This window comes from Trichosurus vulpecula, chromosome 2, assembly GCF_011100635.1.
Source record: "Trichosurus vulpecula isolate mTriVul1 chromosome 2, mTriVul1.pri, whole genome shotgun sequence".
NCBI lineage: Eukaryota > Metazoa > Chordata > Mammalia > Diprotodontia > Phalangeridae > Trichosurus > Trichosurus vulpecula.
In genome coordinates, this window is record NC_050574.1 from 240,687,558 (window position 1) to 240,694,129 (window position 6,572).

A 6,572-nucleotide genomic window follows, 5' to 3' on the forward strand; every position below is an offset into this window, starting at 1 on the left:
AAAGTTCTGTATTCAGGTGGGGGTGTGTATCATCTGTCATCAATTGTGTTGCTTGGTTCATATTTTATTCCAGATGAAGAGTAGAATCAAGCCCCCTTCATGTGGGGACTAAATCTCCCACATATATTGTATTCTATATATGAAAACTTGCCCACAAAGAGATAGGCAGATGACAAGACAAGCATTGGTCCCTTTCTCAGGTACATTGCAAAACCATTACCATAAATATCTTAAAGCTTATGTGTTTCAATTTAGTGTTCAATGGTCCTTTATCAAATTAGAAGTCTTTTGAGGACAAAGACTGTGCCAATTTTTATCATATATGTACCCCAACTAACTAGTATAATGCCTTAAACATAGCACATATTTAGGAAATTTTTGTTAAATTGACATTATTTGTAGCTGGTTTGAGGATATTTGACACATGTGTTGCTATCAACTCTACTTCTTCAAAGGGTGTTACTCCATTTTAAAAAATTTTCCCAAGTAGTTCAATTAACTAGGAAGGGTCCATATGGCCATTCCCAGATGGTCATGAATAGAAATCATAATGTATGCCCACATATTCAAAAGGGTAAAGCTATTAGTTTTATTGGGAGTCCCTGGGTATCTGGATTCACAGCTCATCATGAGCAAATTGAATCTTCCAGATATTGCATAAGCCTGTTTAATAATTATAAAATCATTAATTTTGTTAAATTATACCTTTTGAAATTGAATGCATAAGAAGTCCTTTAATCAACATAGATCACTTGTGTTTCACTTGGGATACACATATTATAATTAAGTGGTTCCACTTTTGGACATGAGAAGTCTATTATTGAGATACTTTAATGATTTAGTGAAAAATGATTGTGTTTTAAAAATATAGATAAAGACTCTCTTAAACTAGGAGGCAACTACATTTTGCTGAATTGCTAGAACACCTCTCTTAGCAGCCTATTTGACTAAGCACTAGGGATACCTTTCTACTCAGTGCAGTATGCCTATCCATCACCACTATTTACCTATCTACTTTGATGAATGTCCTTCTAACTCAGAATCTGGATTGCAGTTTAGATAAGGTCTTGGCTTATAAGTGTTTTCTTTCATTTTAAAGGAACTTAAGGATTTCATGAAAAATGTATTTATCTAAACTTCTAAATATTTTGAATAGTTAACAATCTGGGGGCAACAATAGGTTTGAAAAATAAAGCAATACTTGGAGGAGATGATGGTAACATAAATTAAAAATTAGGAATAGCAAAATCTGTAATCTAAGCTAAAAACCTCAAGAATGGTGCAAAGAATTTAATATATGATTGAAAAATTAGAAACTGTCCAGATTCTTATAGAAAAAAAATCAGAAAAGAAGTAGTCATGGATTTTTAATTGCATTTTTAAATGATTTATATTAGCTGGAAAGGTTACAACTAAAAGAAAACAAATTGCTGCCTCAAAATATAGAAGCACAAGGGATGCATAGAATTTACATCCTATATTACTATGTAATTAGATATTTCTAAATCCATGACGAGAGTGGCTAGGGAGCTAGCCTTTGAGTCAGGAAGACATAGCTCAAGTGTCTTACATCTAACACAAACTAGCAGTATAACTGTGGATAAGTCTTAGGGGATCAAGAAACTATTGAAGAGCCAATCTGCAGTGTTAGGGAGAATTTCCACATTGAGAGTTCTTTTCACAGATAAAATAACTTGGTTATTCCAGCCTATCTTCCCCAAATCCACGATACAGAGTTCTTTTCACCATTTAGCACAGAAAACAGTGACTGCTTATAGTTTTTGCCCAAGGTTAGACTTATTGATAAAATTGCTAAAATATACTATTACATAATTGGTACCAAGCCATCACAGAAAACATAAGTGAGCATCCAATCTTTCCTGTCAAACATGAGAGTATCACTGACCCAAAAGGTACCCAAGCTACTTAGATATGTGGCATAAAGTTAGGCCTAGAAATCTCAGAGAAAGTTTGGTTAGTTGTATGCCATATCGTAAGAACGGGTTCTTACATGGCCATTGTGGAGCCCCTCTTCTTTCCACAGTCTTAAAAACTGTCATGGACCTTGTCCTCATCTTTTTTTTTTGTATTTCTCGACATTTCTGGTCTATCTTTGGTGTTGTCAATCCAGGCTGTCATGTTGAGAGTATGCATACCTACAAATCCTTGCCTTTTTGTGTCTTCCTCCCCTTCAGCAGCCCCATCATGTTTCCAGTTGGGCTTGGAATGTCCATTACTTGGACTTCCATTCAACACACCAGATAAAAAGGCCTGATGTTCTGGGTCCTCAAGTTTGGCTCTTTGACTGAATCAGTCAATGGGCCAAACTTGAGGACCTAGAGGGCCACATGTGGCCTTGAGGCCCCAAGTTCCCCACCCCTGATGAAACCCAACAGGAACACATTCCAATTCTGAATGATTCTAAGAGAATAATGGGTATCATGGTTAGGGAATTGCAATCTGAGTCAGAAAGACCTGAGTTCGCGGCCTACCTCTTACATATAGCAAGCCCATGTGAACCCTTCAGTGTTCTAGGCAAATGTCTGAGATTATAAGAAACAGGAAAAAGATAGTAGTTCATCACTTGTAGATGGAGATTCTTCTTTGAGAGTTTCCTATAACCAATGAAATCATAGGTCCCTATCCCTACAAAATTAAAAATTCATTTTTCCTCCTCATGTCATTATGAAATCTTTTGTGCTGAAATTTCTATTCATTGCTCTTACTCCTTACATTTGACATAAAATAAAACAAATGAAATCCCTTGTCCATGTGACAGTCCCTCAGATAACTGAAGACAGCTTTTGGGTATCCCTTTAATTTTTTCCCCTCAAAGAATTCAACACTAATTCCCTCACTTTTCCCTAATATGTCATGATTTTGAGTCTCTTGAACCTCTTTGTCTTTCTACTCTGACCATCCTCTGGTTTGTCAATGTCTTTACTACAATTTGGTACCCAGACTGACTACCATAACAGAGATCTGTCCTGAACAGGGCAGGTCTTGAAATTCCAGCCCTGCAATTAACAGAACTATTGCTACCTTCATTCAGGACAATATGCTTCTTTTAATGCCACCCAAGATCACACTCAGTTTTTTGATCACCATATCACACCATTGACTCATTTAAAATTTATACTCCAACAAAATCCGTAGGTCTTTTTCATATGTCTCCTTGTATAGCTATATTTTACCCATCTAGTTTTTGTTCATTTGAATCCCAATGCAGGGATTTAACTCTATCCTGATATATTTCATCTTGTTATTTTCATCTCATAATCCCAGAATGTTAAAACATTTTACATTTCTATTACATTGCATCATGTGTTAACTATCCATTCTAGTTATGTGTCATCTTCAAATCTAATATGCGTGCCTTCTATGCCCTCTTCAAAGTTGTGGTAATTCTATTGGTCAAAACAGGGCCATGAGTAGATATTTGGGGCACACTACTGTATAAGAAACCTCCCTCTTGGTTGATGATCTGTTGGTCACAACTTTTTTTGATTTTGTTTTCTTATTCATACAGTAATAATTACATTTAATAGTACTGTGACCCATCTCACATCATTTTCCACTTCTTGTCCTTAAGAGGTAAACATTTGACTGTTCAGTCAAATTAACCAACACTGATCACCTGTGTTCCATGCCCATTGCTACACCTCTGCAAAGAGTAGAGGAAGGAACTGTATTCCAGTTACTTTCAAGACCAAGCTTTGCCATTACAGCACTTTAGTTTCAGAGTTTTTGTTTTTGTTTCTGCTATTATTCTTTCTGTTTACATTGCTGTAGTTATGTATGCTTTTCTTTTTTCTGTTTACCTTTCTCAGTGTCAGTTCATATGCTTTCCTATTCTTCTCTAAATCTTTTTTATTCATACTTTCTTCTGACACAGGAATATTACATTATGTAAATCTATCACAATTTATTTAGCATTTCCCCAATCAGTGGTTCTCTGTTTTCCAGTGTTTTGCTACTACAAAAAGTTCTGCTTCAAATATTTTGATATGTAGCAGAACTTTGTTTCTGTCTTTACCTGCTTGTGGTATATGGGATCTTTATTTCCTACTATAATTTGAAACTGTTTTCCAAAATGGTGAGACCATTTTATAGCTCTAGCAACAGCATAGCTTGCTCTTAACGATGTCATGTTGGCCTTTAGTAATCATAGCATTCCTTTCTAAATGTCGTAACCTCTCCTTTTAAATAACATATTTTATTATTTTTCTTGGGAGGGGGGAGGGGAATTAAGCTAATTAGCTTGTATTTTGAAGAATTAATTTTTTTCACTTTTTGAAAATTAGAGCCACATTTGCCTATTTATAATCTTACATCTTCAGTGTCATTCATGACTTCTTCAAAGATCATGATTTCTTTATCTTTTTTTTTCAAAGATGGCATTTTAGCACCCACATCAACAAACTCTTTCATAAACTGTCATGTAGTTTGTCCCTATTTAGTGACCTGAATAGGTCAAGAGTAGGTAAATGCTCATTTGCCATAATCTCACTTCTCTTGAATTTCAATTGTTGAGTTTAAATCTGGCCTCAGATACTTATTAGCTGTATGATCCTGGGTAAGTCACCTCACCCAATTTCCCTCACTTTCCTCATCTGTAAAGTGAGCTGGAGAAATAAATGGCAAGCCTCTCCAGTGTTTGTGTCAAGAAAACCTGAAATGGGACCACCAAGAGTCAAACACGGCTGGAAAAAAATGGCTTAACATGATATGATCCTGTTAAGCATTTTTATTCTAAGTTTCCTGATGTTAAGGTCATTTTTCTGGTTAAAGAAAACAGAAGCAAAGTAATAGTTGAGTAATTCTTCTTCCCTTCACCCATTGATTATCAATATTGTTTCCATCCAAAACTGTGCATTCTTTTAATCTTTTAACCCATGGCTTTGTGTTTCAACTTCTTATAAATAACTTGATTTTTGCAACACATCAGCTCTATGCTAACAGGGGAAAAAGCCCCTCAAAGCATCAAAATCTAACTTTTTTTTCATTTCTGGCCTTTGGAGTAACTATACTTTCTTCTACCTAAAATAGTAGCAGTTGCTTCAAAATAGATTGCTCTCTCTCTCTCTCTCTCTCTCTCTCTCTCTCTCTCTCTCTCTGTCTTTTAGCTTTTGAATGACTGAATGCAGCCTCAATGAGCCAGTCAATAGTAAAAATATACCAAATAGAGCATCATGTTCAACCCTGTGGAACATTTGCAGTCCAGTTACTGAGAGACTTGTACCAACAAAGAATTAATGGATTGGTTGAATCAGTGCTGAAGGTTCAAGTTCTTTCTGGACAGTTGACCCACATATCCAAGGCTTTTCTGGATCTTTCATTATTTTTGTGACCTTAGGCAAATCACTTTAAATTTTCTGTACCTAAGGTTCCTCATACATAAAATAATTGGGTATGACTAGATGACATTTAATTTCCCTTCTAGCCCTAGTATTTTTCCAGTTAATTATAATTCTAATAGCCTTAGTTAGCTATAACTTTTGGAATTCTATTGCTATGTATTTTCTAAAGCAGAATAAAACAAATACTAGGAAAATGAATTACACTATCTTTAAATTATATGATGATGATTAAAGAAATCCACAGATAGGTACTGGATTTGTGATTTTACTGTAATAATGACCTCTCAAAATTCCTCGACCAATGAAGGTAGATGCCATCTCTGGGAGGTAAATTAATGTTATACCATCATATTAATAACCAATTATTAACTTACGATCCATCCTTTTTCTTATTTTGGTTAAGACCCCACTTTTGAAGCAGTCTCAGTGTTCACTCCTAGCCCCAAAGACATCTACTCCTTCACTGTCTTGGGCTGGGCCCCACCTAAATGGGACATAGCCTTTTGTTTACTCTATAAATAGGACTCAGTTTGAATTAAACCCTCCCCCAAGGAGTATGAGCTTTGTTCTTGCTGCTTTCATTAAAGTTTGGTGTACAAAGGGGAGAACAAGCCAGTAAAAACCTTATTGAGATAGCTTATGTCTTTCTAGTTAAGATTGCTAGTAGCTCACATTGCTTAGGACCCAGAGAGGGATGTGATGGACCATGTCTGAGGGCTAGTCCATTGCCTTTGCCTCTCCCAAGGATAGGGAAGACCGTAGAACTCTTAGCTCCTTCTCATTAAAATGTCCACCAATTGGAATTGCTAGGAAAGGTCCCAATGATGGGTGTCAGGCCAATCATAAGGAAGACACATATAAGTATAAAAGAACCTGCCAGCTCTCACTAAGGGTTTTTGGTGCAAATGGAGGGATGCCATTGAGCTGTCATTTATTAGTAGATTGCATGCCACTATTAATAAATGATATATTGCACATAAAATGGCCTCATTTTATTTATTGGTTAAATTTTCCCCAAGATATTTGCAACTTCTAGTCTTAGTGAGTTTCAGAGAGCAACTTGCTCAAGGTGACTCACCCAGCATATCTATCAGAAGCAGAACTTGATTCTCTCTCTTCTTAGCAACAAGGTCAGCACTCTATTCACTATGCCAAGTTGCCTCACAGATTAATGTTACTAATACATAAATTAGAACAGAAAGAAGAACATAT